Genomic DNA, 17,526 nt, shown 5'->3' with positions numbered 1-17,526 from the left:
CATGTGGTCAATTTTAAATATGTTTGTTAATAATGTTAACAGGTCTACAACATGTCATCTCTACAACAATTAAAATGAACAGTTTCTATGCTCCAGCATCAAATCTGCCCACAAATTACTTTAACATTTATATGCTGAAGTCTTAAAGAGGCCATTGAAATATATTGTCTGTATAAAGTAATCCATAATTAGGCTGCAAGACCCCCTCATCCTCGTTTTGACCTCCTTAACATGAGTTCAGGCCTTAATTAGGGAGTTCACACTCTCAGTTCCTCCATAATTTGCACCTTGATTTTATTGAATAAGGAGCTCTGCAAATAGGCTTTTAACAAAACTGGAAGGATATATTTACATGGTTGCACTGAGTAGTGAGATGCACTTAATCTCGTCGCACATGTATATTGTAAACGTGTACAGTGACAATAAAAGGCTATTTATTCTATTCTAAAAGGTTGTTAAGCTTCACTGAGGAAGTACTAGAAAAAATGCAAAAACAATGAAAATTCTCATGTCCATCATCAGGGAAATAATTTTTAAAAATCCAGTCAATTGTAAATGTTATCAGTCTAAAAAACTCTTTTTTGAGCAAAAAATAAAATGTAAAACTCTTAAACCATAAAGATTTTTTTTCTCAGTGTTCTTTCCTCATTATTACCAAAGGCCAATATTAGTGGAAGGCGCTGTATCTGTCATTTTCACCAGCGCCCCTATTCCTGGATGTCTCAGTGAGTCCATAGACAAGTAATACAGACAGTGGTTTGCAGATGGAGGTGGTGGTGAGGAGATAAGCAGGTGTTTGTTCTTTGCAGAGCTAGTGTGTCTCAGTATAGTGAGGCCCCCCAAATCCCACCCCTTCCTCAATGATCACAGCCCTCATTCTGCAGCCACCTCCACTTGGCTGTTCCCCCCCGGCTTTGATCAAAGCCCTCCCACCCACCCACCCACACACACCCACACACACACGCACGCACGCACACACACACACACACACACACACAAATACAGCTGCCCATGTGTGAGCTTCTGCCACACACAAACACACACATACCATAAAAAAAAGAGTCCTCTGGGTGGGATAGCCGTGTTTGTGCAGTAGGGTGCAATGGATTGAAAGAAAAGAGATTGCCAAAAAGCTTGTGTGCGAGAAATGTGTTAGTGCTGGTAGCAACAACAGACTGAAAGCAAAGGAGTGCTTATGAAAGAGAGAGAGGGAGAGAGTGAGAGGGAGAGAAAGAGAGAGTGAGTAAGTGAGCCTGAGAGTTCACTGTTGTTTTGTGTACATGATTAAGCAACATGGGCTTTCAGATGTTTAGGCAGGCCTTCTCAACATACAAACAGACAAGACCACAAATGAAAGCCCACAAACTTGTTGTCAGTAAACATATGAGAAAAGTACAGCCATATGGCAACACCTGCATGTGCTTATTGTTCCAACGCCAACTGGAACAGTGCTTTGATTTTTCACTTGAATTGACATTGTAAGTTTCACACGATTACATTTGTTGAAAAGGAGTTATCAGCAACAAATGAACGTGTGAAACAAATGAACAAATAAAAGACCAGTATATTGCTATACATTTCTCAGTGCATTTAAACTAAAAAGATTAAACAGATTTATTTATTAAAATAATATTTTAGCCATCAAACATATTTAGAAATTGAAAGATAATACAATTAAATTCAAGCAAAATATTGCAAAAATTAAAATATATTAATATATATATATATATATATTTAATACATATTAATATATATATATATATATATATATATATATATATATATATATATATATATATATATTAAAATATTGAAAAAATTACAAACTACAAAATTTCAACTACATTTTTTCATTTTTTTGCTTCTCGTGAAATTTCCTCTTTTTCAAATTTGTATTTAATATTTTTCTATAACATATACATTTGGGTGTACTAGTTTTTGGACTGTTATCTTAAGTTATTTTGTTAGATAAGCTCCAGATTTGGCTTTAGTACTGACTAATGTATATGCACAAATATAATACTGTGTAGCTTAATATTAAAAATGTGAATTTAAAGATAGATTTGTGAGGGGTGTACTCATATATGCTGAGCAGTGTATATGGCACTAAATAATAAAAACAGTATATCGGAACCATAGCTAAAAAAATCAAATAATATAATATTTAATTAACACAAAAGATACATATATTTTAATATTGTCTTATGAATAAAAATGATAACATGTATCCTAAAGCATTTTAACAAATTGAATTCCTCTTTATCTTTCTCCACCATAAACTTTTCATCTCCTCAGCCTATGAAAACAATTTAATGGCCAATTATTTAATAAAAAAAAACTCCAGTTGATAAGAGCTAAAAAATATTTTCATTTACCTTAAAAGAGAATGAAGGGATAGGAAAGAAAACAGTTGCAGTTTTATCAAAGAAATGTCTAAACTGGATTAAAAAAAGTTGGACGTTAATTATGATAAATTATGCACATGCAACACAAAGCCGTAAAAAGCATAAACAGTAAGACAAAATACAGCACGCACCTATCATGAGTCTGTCATAAAAACATCAACTGGCTTTTTTCTTTACATCTCAAGGTTGTTGTCACAGCACTTATGGTTGAGATCAAAGCAGGGCATCCTGAAAACTGCCAAAGGGTAGACCGAGCTGAAAGACAATCATAAGAGAGACAGTGGTAAGAGGATGACACATAGAGAGTCATGACTGCACCCTACCCAATGTACAATGTGCCTTATGCCAATGAGAGATTCCTCACACAGGCCTGTTGTCTACAAATCCACATGGATAAGAATTTCACTTATACAGAAAAAAAACAGAGAGTGTTTTTTAGGCATCGTCTTTGTGCTTCTCAGAAGTGATCAGATGTTTTTAATGCAGCTAGGCTCTAAATAAACACCCTCCAGCTGCTGTTATTTTATCAACAGAGCTTGACAAATTTTGTGCATTATTTTTTTACATAAAGCATAATGTGGAACAATTTAAGGGTCTTAAATCCAGTCTAAACTTCTGCAAAACTAAAATAAGCCATGTTAATTCTTGCACTTACAAAATTAATGCACATCTCTAAATGTAACAAACCGTTTATCTAACTAAGTTTTTAAAAATTTTTTACCCTGAAGGTAATAAAACATGCAAAACCCATTATTTTAATTTACTCCTAAGCGTGTGCGAATAAACAATAACACAAAGAATGGTAAAACACAGGCCTTTTCCATGAGGATGGAAAGCATATTCATCCATAATGCATGATATGACGTTAGCTAGTTGCTCATTCCTTCCAAATGTTTCATCTGGTTCTCCTGACTCTCTTCAAGTGCTGATACCAGACAGAGAGACAGAAACTCATGAAACTCTAATCCCCTGCCTGTTTATGTAAGCTCCTGCCAGTGCTGTTAAACAGCCTCTTATTTTTGGTTCAACCTGTGGAGAGGCCAAAAACCCAAACTATTGAGCCGGTCTGAGAAACAGTGTATGTTTGTGAGGCCGAGTGTTTATAAGAGAGAGAGGGAGAGATGGAAGAGAAAAAGAAGCTAACAAATACCAAGACGTTTAATTCACTTTTTTGCTATTTTACCATCTGCTACTGCTTTTTAAAAGCTTTTGTGTAATGCCTAATAGTTTTATAAATAAAACCACAAAAATGTTGTTTATTTTGCTGGCTAACATACACAACAAATAACAGGTTTGTGGCCTTTATCTGCTCCACAAGTTGTAAATGAGATGTGGTACTTTCAGGACATCAGTAATCGCAAATGCTACATGTTTGGGTTACATTGTCACAGTATATTTACCCAGGTTAACATTGATTTTGGGCGCTGAACTTTTCCGAGCTGCTTTATCCAATGAGTAGCAAGACGTTTCCATATATAGTGCTAAATCATGACACACGCCACTGTTTTCATTGTATAAGGGAGCAAATACACTTACCTTACGTGTTTGACTGTCTGCCTTTCTTTCTCATGTAACGTTAGCTTAGCTAAACGTGATTCTTTCCAATGCATCCATTTGTTCTAAACAGCCATAAACATGTAGCATATGAAACTATGATTCATTCTAGAGAATCGGTTCAATCGAACGGTTCACGTAACTTGACAAATTTACAAACATGATACAAATACAGGTTTAGGCCCAATCCCAATTCTACCACTTAGCCCTTCCCCTTACCCCCGTTTTCCCAATTTTCTTTAGCTTGAAGGCGTAGGGCTTACACCCCTTCGAACAAAGATTTTTCAGAACCACACTCGAAACCAAGGGGTAAGAAAATTTGCCAGAATGCACCTGCCACTACAGCAGCATCGCAGCACCCGAAAGTAAGGATATCCTCAAATTTGTTATTTTTTTTTGTCATTATATGAATTTTTACAACAAACAAGCACATTTTAAAACATTCATAACAGCGTTGGTGTTTTACCGTCATGCCTAAAAAAAAATAAAAAAACGCTTAAAAAAATAATAATAAATACATTTCGCAATCTATAATCCATAATAATAAATCCTGTATAGCAGTCCCACAACATTCTGACAATCGATGACACTCAAATACCCTGTCAGTAATGATTAGTGGCTGGGAATGAGCTTTTTACAGTCTGCTATAATGTTAATGTTGTTTTCGTGGAATTATATAGATGAATATGGCCACTGTGTAAATGCACAGTACACCACATTACCACATTAGATCGTTTTGATAACATAATGTATGCCTTCAGGGATTTCATGAAGATAAATACCAAAAAATAGCACAACTGGAATAACTACACCAGTCGCCATAGTCTGATCTCATATGAAGGAAGAAATTGCAAAGACATGATAAAGGGTGCAGGTGTTGTAGTGCTGTCCCAATTCTTAGGGGTACATTTTAAAGCCCTTCCCCTTCACCCTCGGTTTTAAGGGCAAGGGAATGTAAGGGTACAAAAATAGAATTGGGATTGGCCCTTAATCTTTGTGCACTGTTCAAACTATTGTCAATGGGACAAAAACCAACAGCAAATTAAAGAGAGAAAAAAAAAATCAAAAACAATGTATCAAAAGCAATATTGTTTCACATGTCCAAGACTTTGATAAAAAGGAAAAAAATACAGTCCACAATTAAGTTTTATATTGAAAATATGGAATTTTGTGTGTTTTGTCACCAAATCAGTGACATCATTTATGAACTTGGCAATTAAAGAGTTAAAACCCTAACATTTTGATTAGAACTGAGGTTGATTAAAAGATTTATACAAAAAAGTAAAAAAAATCCATCTGATGCACTTTTACAGCAGTTTAATTCAGTGAATGTTTTTATCCTGAACATAACAAAAGGGTGGTAAATTTGCCCAGAGTGTTTTGTTGAGTTTAAAAAATAAATCAAAGCAATTTTTAAAATATGTGTCAAAATAAGATTTGTCACCAAAAATCATTCTGCTAGCTGAAACACAGAAAATGTTATGGAAAATTAGGACTCAGTTTAGTTTATTCAATTCACCTAAAGCGCATCTCTTTGGACTGTGGGGGAAACTGGAGCACCCAGAGATAATCCATACAAACACAGGGAGAACAAACTCCACACAGAAATGCCAACTAGACCAGCTGGGACTCAAACCAGCGACGTTCTTGCTGTGAGGCAACAGTGCTAATCACTGAGCCACCGTGTCACCCTATAAACCATTTCAGTGCGGTCATGCCATTGGCCCATGAACATTTCCTGCTTGTTATTAAACTATTTCATAACTGTAACAAGAGGCAATTCAATCATAAATAATGTTATGATAGCTGTTTTAAAATTAAGTTATCAATGTGTGGCTCTTTTTGGATTGTCAGAAGCTATAGAAATTAAAAATCTAAAACAGAAAATACGTTGGGACCATTGTTTTTGTTTACATCCTTAAAATGGTCTATATGAATTTCGATCTTTGGTGTTCCCTCTCAGTGTCAACCTTTAAACCGGAGACACGCTGACATTGTGGCTTTTGCATCTCCTCTCACTAGGCGCAGAATACTGTTGTTTTGGACCTCCTCACAATCCCCCTCAATTTCATTGTGGCTCAAAGATTTAGTCTTCTTTTTAAAACGAGAAAATTAAATACAATAAAGGTTGGGGACAACAGTTTTTTTTTTTTTTTATGGCAACAATTTATTGCATTCTTTAATAATTTAAAAACCTTAGATGTGAATTGAGTGAAGGTATGTGTATGATTGTATATGGTTTTTGTTATTATTTTTACTCTGTATTTGTATTTATTTTATTTGTTATTATTATTATTTTGTTTATTTTGTTTATTTTATTTATTTATTTATTTATTTATTTATTTTCAGATGTTAATTGTTTTATTTGGGGATTGTTTTGTGGGTTGTTATAAAATGTAAAATGGTATTTGCAAGAATAACAATTCCATGACAAAAAAGGGCTATATGTAACATTTTTTATAAAATTTTAACTAAAACATTTTGTTTAATAATGTTCTGACAATATATATATTTTAAATTTGCAAGAAATGTTAGCATACGTTTACAGAATGAAACAAATATAAACATTTTACTCTAACCCATACCTAATAAATCCAAAAAAAAAAAAAAAGAGTATTGTCAAGAGGTATGTAGGCTATACAGTATTTTGTCTATGTAGTAAGATATTTTGTTTTTCAGTGTAATTACCTACTTTTTGTTCTTCAAAGTGTTTTTACATGTTTTACTTCAAATTAAGCTTGTAGCTTGCCAAGCAAAGGAGCATCCTCATCTCACTGGTCATCAACTGTTGATCATGGCCACACTCCTACAGTATGTCCTCTGATACAAGCAGTGATAGAAATAACGAAAGCAACTGTGGATTATAGTCACACTGCACTCTTATACTTTGAATGTGAGGGTTGTTTAGGCTGGCTGAGTTTTATGCAGTGATGTGATTTCAAGGTATTCAAAAGCTATAATGCAGTCAGCACTCAACAAGCTTCATGGCTGGTAGGAGACTAGAAGCCGGCGTTTGGACATCTGCAACCTCAGAGTCCTGTAAATTCAGCAGACAGTCAGTTCACTGCAAATACACCAGTAAAACAGTGTAAAACTGTGAGATATACTGCTAATGGGAGAAAGGGAAATGAATGAAAAAAATGGAGGTGGAAAAATATGGAAAATGAGAGATGAATTGTGAGGCCTGTGACTGTGGAAGAATGTAAGGCTTTCCCTGAGCACAGGAATGGTAACTGAGAGTCTATAAATCCACTAATGTTTTACATCGGCAGAAATATCATATGTTCAAAACAATCTCTATACACAAAACACATACGCCGACACAGTCCATTGGCTTTTACTGCACATTCTATGGTGCTGACGAAACAGCTTGGAGTGAAACTGGAATTTTCTGTGTGGAAAAACAAAGAAAAACCATTTATGAAATATATTTGTGATCATCTTATGCAGTGTGTGCACTTTTGTAAACAGTAAAATACAACAAAATATCTTCAATTATGAGCTAATAATTAACATAAAATAAATAATGACAAAATAAATCTATCTATCTATCTATCTATCTATCTATCTATCTATCTATCTATCTATCTATCTATCTATCTATCTATCTATCTATCTATCTATCTATCTCTGTCTGTCTGTGTTTATCTGTGTCTGTCCTTCCGTCCACCACCCATCGGTCCATCCTTCAATCCATCCGTCTGTCTATCTACATGTCTGTCAGTCCATCCATAAATCCATCTATCCGTCTGTCTGTCTGTCTGTCTGTCTGTCTATCTATCTATCTATCAATCTATCTATCTATCTATCTATCTATCTATCTATCTATCTATCGATCTATCGATCTATCGATCTGTCTATCTATCTATCTATCTATCTATCTATCTATCTATCTATCTATCTATCTATCTATCTATCTATCTATCTATCTATCTATCTATCTATCTATCTATCTATCTATCTATCATCTCTCTATCTATCTATCTATCTATCTATCTATTTGTCTGTCTATGTCCGGCTATCCATCCATCCATCCATCCATCCATCCATCCATCCATCCAGATGTGTCTGTCTTTCTGTCTGTCTGTCTGTCTGTCAAAAACTGAAACAGTTAATTAAAGTTATTAATAGAAGGTAATGTACTGTATTGTTGAAAAGACTGTCAACAATTTGGGAAAAAAAGCAAAACAAACTGCAGTAATATGTACAAGTGCTAAGTCTCAGTTAATGCTTTACACAATTGTTTTTGTTAATTAAACCGAACAGAATAAAGTGTATTAGAATGTCAAAACAAGAAGTATTTCATAATTATATTTTTTTAAATATAGATATATGACACCACAATGCACCATTCAATTGCACGCCTTGAATTTAATGCAAGCAGCTAATAAGTATTTACACACACACACACAAACACACACAAACACACACAGAGAGAGCTAACATGAGTCATCTCATTGTCAAACATGGAACCTTCTCACTGTGTTTCATGCGGTTCTTCACTACAACAGATATTTTGTTTACACTGAACACACCACAGAGATGCTGATAAGTCATTTAAATGAAATTGTATTTATAAAATAAATATTACTCTTAAATCTCAGGCAATTATACACCATTCCTTTCATTCACCTAATCGTCAGTCCTCCTTTCCCTCCAATATGTTTCTTCTGGCATTCTCACATGCTCAAAAAAATCCAGAAAGAAACAAGCAACTGTATTAACAGATGGACAGAGTCAATAAAACACACACAAATCGCGTCTCTGACACATCTGTTCCCCAGCATTAGAGTAATTTCCTCGCTGAAGAGACCTGGGACAGCAGTGATGGAATGGAGGGGGGATGCAGGGTTCGCCCATGAGACCTCTCATCTTTCAGTGGGAGTAAGTAACTCGCCTAATCCCTCTTGGACGTTCTTGATGAACGAGCATCATTTGCATGATCACAACCGGCCCTCCATTGTTGAAAGGGCTTGTTCCTAACACATAGAAAGTCTCCTTGTAGTTTTTTTCTTTTTTGGTGACACATTTGGCACATGGTTCTGTTTACTTAATTAAAGTCTTATTTCATAGCATGTCACCCCAGACACGTTGAGTTCATTTTAAGCTTAAAACAACACAATGCATAATAAGGCACAAACTGTGGACCATAAAACACACGCATTGTTCTCGTTGTCTGACAGTAAAGGCATTAATATGACACAGACCCCACACCAGCAGCTGAACTGGAACTATGGCTGACCTCTGAAATGCAGTTATAGCTTACAATCCACATTGGAACCCTGCATGGCAAAGCAACTCAAAGCAAGCAATTTCCCATGATTCAGATGCTCCCATCAAATGACTGCAGCTCTCTTTAGTCCTGTGAGTCATTCACTGGCTTTTCTACAGAAAACTTTTGTGCTATTAAATGTATATTAATAAGCCTCATTGTGACGTGATCTTAAAGCACTGGTGGTACCATGCTGATGCTGTCTTTGGAAAATAAGCAAAACAAACAAGCTGATTTTGTATACCCCGTTGCTTTATTTCATGGACTGTCTAGCTAATGAGGTTTCATTATTTTACTTTAATTTACTAATTGGGTAGCATGGTTGAGCATTGGGTAGCACAATTGCCATTCAGCAAGAAGGTCGCCGGTTTGGGCCTCAGCTGGGTCAGTTGGTATTTCTGTGTGGAGTCTGCATGTTCTCCCTGTGTTCGCGTGGGTTTCCTCCTGGTGCTCCGGTTTCCCCCACAGTCCAAAGACAAGCGCTTAGGCATTTCAGATTAAAAAAACGAATAAATTAAAAACAATTAAATGAAACAATAAAATTAGATTATAAAGACATTACAAATAATCATATTGAATTAATCAAAAAAAAAATTTACAGTACTATTTAATTTTTTTTAGCTGTATCCATATAACTTTTTATTTATTTATCATGCCACATTGTATTTTTACACCACATTTTGTTTTTGAAAATGTACTTTTTTTGATCAAACACAATAAAATCATTATTATTGTGAAGTGTTATTTACGTCAATATTTTAAATATCATAATAGTGCAGAAAATCTGCAGTTTAGAATGATAACTGGACACTGAGGCCTAGAATAATAAAAATTCTGAATTTTAGATTTAACGGGTTTTGTTCACCCAAAACTGAAAAATTAGGTCATTAATTACTCATACTTTGCTTGGTTCAAAACCTATAAGTTGAAGAAAGTAACAACATAGGCTCATTTTGAAAATGTAGTCCTATATATGTTTTTAAAGATCATCAATTATGTAGCCTAAAGTGCGTATGCCTGCATTTGCCTTTAAAATTAACATTAGGGGGCGGTCGGTTGGGTTTAGTGAAGTGGGTGGGCGGGTCAATCAGTGCTTTTGAAAACACTATTGGTTGGGTTTAGGGAAGGATGAGGGTAACTCAGTCGATCAGTCAGTCAGTAGACAACGGTCTCTGGTGGATTTACGTGAGAATAACAGGCGTGAATAGCACTCGAGAGAGACATTTGAGATCACAAAAAGTGTACACAGTGACCTCAGGTGGATTCGCAAAAACTGCAAAAAATTTACCCCATGGAACGTATTTGGCGATCTCCAGAAATGTATACATTTTCAGAATAAGCCCGAGTTGGAACATTGACATTCATAGTAAGAAAAACAAATACTATGAAATTAATGCTTTCATGTTTCCAGCTTTCTTCAAAATATCTTCCTTTGTGTTCAACAGAATCATGAAACTCATCAAGGTTTGGATCCACTTAAGGGTGACTAATTTGTGTGCAATTATTTTTGTGTGTGAACTATCCCTTAAAACCCAGCGTGTTCATTCTGTATGTGAAGCACAGTCTAAATTAAATCCAGTCATCTATTTCATTATTGCATCTGATGAGTATTTTCCCAATTTAAATTTCTGCTCCCGTAATAGTAAACATAACACACAGTCTCCACAAAAGCTGGTCAATGACAACAGAAAAATTACTGAAGTAAGAGGGATTTAATCATTCTCTGGTCCTTCACTGTGTAGTCAGCAGAAGTGGCCTTTAGACAAACAGTCACCACATGCTTAACTTTCAAATAAGCCATTATAGATCAAAGGCCATGAATGTGATTAGAGCACAGACTGTTTAAAGGGGCCATTCCAGTACAATAATCCTCACCTTCACCTGTTTTATTTTCTCACAAAAACTGTTAGTACAAAATATATCAAGCAAGACAAAAGCTGACAAGCGAACCAAAAACATCTCTGCAGAGCGAAATATCCAAAAAACATCAAACAGATTCAATCAGAAGAGGTCGATAAGCATCCATCCTCGGTTAATTCTCAACAAATTATCTAATCCAGATGTTGCACTTTGAGTGTAAACACAGTACCCTGCAGAATCATAAAACAAATAAGCATGAAAAGGGTTTAGAGTTTCAAACAGAGCCTAACCCGGCTCGAGACCTTTCCACTGCAAACCCCGCCACCCTCCCTCCTGGCTTGGCCTTTTTCAAACAGGAAAATGTAAATATGGTAATATTTAGCACGTGTTCTAAAACAGATCGGTTTTCTCAAGCAGGGAGGAAAGGGAGAGAAAAAAAAAGGAAAAACAGGCCCACACACGATCCCAGGCCTCCCCACGTTTACTGTGTGTTCCTGTTTGGGATGTGCTTTGCGGCTTGATTCTGTTTGCAAACTGTCCCACCCAGATCCTCCACACTCCGAAACCTCATCTGGGCCAGTGAAAGTGTCTAACACCACAACAAACTTAACAATAGAAAAACACCCCACCAACAGGTCTACTAATCTACTCATGCAAAAAGGATAATGTTTCCAAAGACTAAGGAGGGGTGAGAGAGCTAGAGAGAGAGAGAGAGAGAGAGGGAGGAGTGAAAAGGGAAACACTCAAGACATATGGATGTGTTTAAGGACCACCAAGGAAGGGAAACTTGTGCATTTTCGCATAAACCCAGATAAACTCCAAATATGTAATTACACGGGGTTTAGGGCTTGTCTGTTGACAATTCATTCAGGAATCTTATGGCTTTTAGTGTACAGCGAATCTACATTCTGTGCTCGATCGCTCACAGCCAGAAATCGAGAGAGAAAGTCCACTCCCGTTTGGCAGAGAGCGAGAAGAAAGGAGTGAGAGAGGAATGGCTGAAAGTACATAAAAAGAAAGCAGGAAAAACGAGGACCCTCATAAAATACCTGCAGCACGTTTTAAAACTTTCATCGCGTCTAGTATTTATAGTGCTTCGATTCCATGTCAGTGTTTGTAGCCAATTTGTTGTGTTCCAATAAATAGACTGGCCTATTTATCAGCAGACCACATGGCAGCCATTTATGGCGGCTAACGAGAGGCAGATGTGCCGTGTGTATATTTTCACATGCAGGTTTGACGCGCTGACAGCTCCGGACAGATAGCCGAGATGTACGGCCTCGGCCCTGACTTCCGTATCAGCTGCACATAGCCACCGTGACTTCCACCTCGTCCCCTGCACAATGACTGATGGCCGTATTAATACGTTCATTCCAGACCATTTGCTCCACCGACGTTGGATAGATTGTCTTTGGCAGGAATGAGGAGCGTACGCAGCCTAAACAACTTCAAAGCATCTTCGCTCTCCGAGAGGGAGGATCGTGTAATCTCGCACACATCTGCAATATCAAACTGTGATGTAACATGAATCATAATTTGGAGGGACTTGGCCTGGCTCTCCCTCACACGTCTTGAGAAATGTGCATTCATGCGCCACAATCTGCATGTATGTGTGTGTGTGTGTTGCCAATTACCCTGGCTATAAATACAAGAGCCCCATCCGTCACCGAGTCTTTGGGTGGCTGTTGCACCACCCTAATTGGTTTCAGATGGTCCCCCAGATTTCTCCGCTCGCAACAGCGTCGTCACACAGCCTGTGTGTGAGAGAAAAGCCGCAAGGCAGAGCGAACAAGGGAGGAAAAAAGAGATGAGTGACAGTTCAGAAGTAAATATGGGTAGGGGACAGGAATAAACAAGGAGACTTTCGAAGTTCCTCTTCCTTTCTTCTCCGAATCTGCCAGCTCCAGATCCGAAGAGCTGAGGATTAAATGTGTTTTAGCTCAACTGTAAATTTTCTGTTTCCTATTTTGTGAAAGTTGTTTTATGTGATTATATTTATAAATGGTAAATTCTTCCCTTGAAGAGAAGGGCTTGTTGAATGTTACGCATCAGCCAATACAAATTGTCTCTAGGGCAAGCTTAGCATCACAGGAACGCTTTATAAAGACCAGAGAAGTGACGGTGTAAGGAGATGTCTAACGTACAGCTGGAGCTGCAGAACATGCAGGTGGAGCTTTATGTGAAATAAACAGAGAAGGGAAAAATTGTTACCACACTGTCAATTCTATCATCAGTTAGCCCTGACAGCATTTGTTTTTATGTCATTGTAGCTTAATAGACGAAGTTAATTATGTTCTAACTTATATTTTAAGTTACACAAGCTGTTTTAAGCGGTTTTAAAATAGTATAGGTTTAATGGACTCATAAGGTTACTTTATTCAGCTTAAAAACGTAAGGAAAGCTGCATTTTTTGTGCAGTTTTAGTTTAGAATAGGCTCAGGGGAAAATCTGTACAATTAGTTTATTGTTTCATAATGGCATGATACACTCGAAGATAGAACACTATAAAATCTATATATCCGTCCATCAATTCATCTGTCATCATTGATACTGTAAAAAATGCTGGGTTCTGAACTATTCCTTCATGTTGTCAAAAAACAAAAATCCATTAAGTTAACTTCCATTTTTAGATGTAGATTGAACATAAAACAATTAGGTTGTCCCAATAAAAACTTCAAGTATTGACATCATTTATTAATATGTCTTGTCTAGGGTGACATGGTGGCTCAGTGGATGGCACTGTCACCTCACACCAAGAAGGTTGCTGGTTCGAGTTCGGCTGGGCCAGTTGGCATTTCAGTGTGGAGTTTGCATGTTCTCCCTGTGTTCATGTGGGCTTTCTCCGGGTTTTCCGATTTCTCTTACAGTCCAAAGACATGCGATATAGGTGAATTGGATAAACTAAATTGACTGTAATGTATGAGTGATATATGAATGTGAGACTGTATGGGTGTTTCCCAGTACTGGGTTGCAGCTGGAAGGGCATCCGCTCTGCAAAACATATGCTGGATTAGTTGGTGGTTCATTCTGCTGTGGCAACCCCTGATAAATAGAGGACTAACGCCTGATTCACATGAGGCTTCAGTGTCAAAGCTTGACCAAGGGTGTGTCTGAAGTTGGGGCTTATGCAATCATAGCAGTGTCAGCCAAAAAAATAAGTCTGCAATCGGCTACTGTGTGAGCTGGGGTATTTGCATTAAGCGTTCTAATTGGCTGATGTTTTTGTTGGTGATTGAAAAGTTAAGAAATTCCCAATTTCTGTAGCCAGTAACGCCGCTGAAGCAGCACCGACAGACCCACAATTCATTTCGGCAATGCTTGACCCATTCAATGTGAATGGGAAGCGTTGACGCTGATGCGCGGTGTGACTTCAGTTAATCAGTTTTGACCAATGCAAACCTGACTTTCACTACTGACCTACTTTATTGTTGTTAAATGGAAAACTTTTAGTGTAAATCTTGGACCTTACTCTTAAAATAAACAAAAAAATACCAATAAAAAAGTGTGAAGCACTAAAAGTGGCCCATATTGTGTTAATTTGAATACTAATTTGGCTAATGTTGCTATCCATGAATTTTCAAATGTACATTTTTACATGAGAGGCTAGAAAAATCACGAAGCTCTACATTATTATTATTATAATAATTATTATTAATTTTATTATTATGTTATCAAATGGCCAAATTATGACTAAGGACAATTGAGCATTTGCCCAATAAATGTCAATAGGCTTTAGTTTTAAATTTTAAACATAAACAGATTCCTTTTTTAATGAAATAGGATGTAATGCATTTTCTGTTTTTCACACTTTTTTCACCCTTCGAATGCATTTTTTATATTTCTTTATTCTAAATCTTTAGGAAATATTTTAAGTACACCAAAATGTGTGGTTGTGATGACTATCCGACAGGTTAATCCAGTTAAAAATTGTGCTTAAAATATCACTAAAAAGCAGTATATAGATCTAATAGCTAAATTGAAAATGAGGCGAATAACGACTTTTGAGAAAAAAGAACCACCCCTTTCACCAGGCTGGCTCCGGGCCTATGAGAGGGTATACTTTATACCAAGTAACATTATCTGAAATATTATGCAAATGAGCTTGTGCCACTTTGTTTTGGTTTGACTTTGAGCTTATCTGGTCTTATGAAGAAAGTGTTGCAATGCATTTCAGCAGCAAATTTTGTGTCTCCCAATTCCCTGGATTACTGCCTTCTTTAAGGGCTATAGATGTCAAACTCAGTGTGTGGTCACGCACCCTGGGGATATCTGATCAATTGACATCTATTAACACTAAATTAGTATTGATCACGAAGCTGGAGGACACAGCTCTTCTGACAGCTGGCCAGAGCAAACACTGAAAGTACCCAAATGACTTTCAACTGACGTGGAATGCAGACAACGAGAGACAGACTGAATTGAGGAGTGAGCTAACCCATCCAGAACTATGTCTCTAGATATAAACTCAAACATTGTTCTCGACTGGAAGGCAGTTTTAAAGCAAATCTATTTGGATTTTACATTTGAGACACTGCGGTCAAAAAACATTGCTTTTCCTGCACCTGTCAAATTGAACATTTGACCTTTAAGCTTTTCGTAAAGTGTTGAAGTTTGAAGTAAAGAAAGCTTTTACATCCACTTAATTAACTTGTGCCTTTAGATTTAAATAACAATATATACATATTTTAAAATTGTAAAAGCTACTGTCATTTAATTTCATTTAAAATGAGTTTATTTCACCTGTACCAAGCTATATAAATTCACTTCAGCAGCATTAAAATTCACAAAACTTGACAGTTTTATTAATATGTTCAGATTTTTTATTTGCTTTGTTTTAAACTGAATCAATTAACTAGGAAGGTAAGGTGAAAACTATTAGTTAATTATTTTGTTTACACTGTAGTGTCTTGCAAAATTATTTATTATATTACTAACATTTTTTAAGATATCAGGTTACAAACAGTTTATATGTGCTGAATTTAAAACAAAGATTAAGTTGAACATAATTAAATTATATTTATTTGTTTAAATTTAGCTAATAAAAATTGTTTGCAACCTTAAAAGATTTAGTAAATTTATTTTTTTTATTTTTTTTCAGTATGCCTTAAATAATATTTGGAGATATATAGGTTACAGGGCGAAGCAGTGGCACAGTAGGTAGTGCTGTTGCCTCACAGCAAGAAGGTCGGTGGGTCGCTGGTTCTAACCTCGGCTCAGTTGGCGTTTCTGTGTGGAGTTTGCATGTTCTCCCTGCGTTCGCGTGGGTTTCAGGTGCGGTACAGGTGAATTGGGTAGGCTAAATTGTCCGTAGTGAATGAGTGTGTGTGTGTGCATGTGTGTGTAGATGTTTCCCAGAGATGGGTTGCGGCTGGAAGGACATCCGCTGCGTAAAAACCTTGCTGGATAAGTTGGCGGTTCTTTCCGTTGTGGTGACCCAGATTAATAAAGGGACTAAGCCAAAAAGAAAATGAAATGAAAATGAAATGAAATATAGGTTACATACTCTCATACAGTTGTGGAAAACGGGGACAGTTGCACTTATTCCTTCATTCAGGAATGAGCTAAAGTAATGATATACACACTACATATTCTCAGTTAGTCCCTCATTTAACTTGGGAAAAATCAGCCATATGTGACCATTCCTTCAGTATAAGACTCATTTTTAGGTGAAGTATTTTTTAATGTTCAGAAAATGTTTTTTTTTCTTTTTAACATTATTCATTCATGTAATTTAAATCACAATTTTCTTAGCTTTAAATAGATATAGTTGGGACAAAATTACATTTACATAAAATCATTTACAATTTTAATTTAATCACAGTTTGAATGTAATTTAACTTGGAAAAAAATATTAGTTTGAATAATTAATTCATTCAAAGTTCAAAGAAGTAGTTTAGTAGAGGTTCAGCAGATTTTCAGAAAAATATATATTTTAGTAACATTTTTTAGGCCTGATAATTGGTTGTTGCTTGTTCTTTAAATAGTCTGTATTTATATGGGCAATATAACTCATTTACCAATTTACATTTAGTCAGTTTACCAAATAAATGTAATAAAATCCAACCTGATGTTTTAAAAGTTTTTATTATTACATTTTAGTGAACGTTGCAACTGCCCCGGTGCTTGGGGTCAGTTACAACATTTGACTTTGTCTGTTTAAGCATATATTATCACATGTAAACACATTAAAGCAATGTGGTTTGGTGTCCAATAGATCTGGGTTTATTAAATTAAAATCTCTGAGAAACTAAAGGAAATGCAAAAAATGTTGCAACTGTCCCCACACTCCCCGATATAAGGGTTTTTATCATCATTATATAATCTACAGTGTTGCCAAAGTTACAAGTAAATAAATTACAACAATTTTTTTTTATCCACACAGACAACATGCATACGCAACAGTCCGGTTTAACTTGACTGTACATCAGGCCATAC

General features: G+C 36.1%; 1 long non-coding RNA gene across 9 annotated transcripts in view; it reads right to left on the bottom strand.

Moving 5' to 3' along the window:
- The window catches only part of si:ch211-120j21.2, a 238,426-nt gene that overhangs the window by 188,434 nt on the left and 32,466 nt on the right, over nt 1-17,526 (bottom strand). For 8 of the 9 annotated variants that reach the window (XR_015497801.1, XR_015497802.1, XR_015497805.1 and 5 more), the window contains one exon: nt 2,537-2,660. This is a non-coding gene — a long non-coding RNA (si:ch211-120j21.2). Of the gene's footprint in view, nt 1-2,536; nt 2,661-8,311; nt 8,939-17,526 lie in introns of those variants that run through there. The other variant, XR_015497808.1, reaches the window with a different exon arrangement.

Source organism: Danio rerio, chromosome 8 (assembly GCF_052040795.2).
Source record: "Danio rerio strain M-AB ecotype USA chromosome 8, GRCz13ab, whole genome shotgun sequence".
NCBI classification, from domain to species: Eukaryota; Metazoa; Chordata; class Actinopteri; order Cypriniformes; family Danionidae; genus Danio; species Danio rerio.
This window is presented reverse-complemented; position numbering and strand designations above follow the sequence as displayed.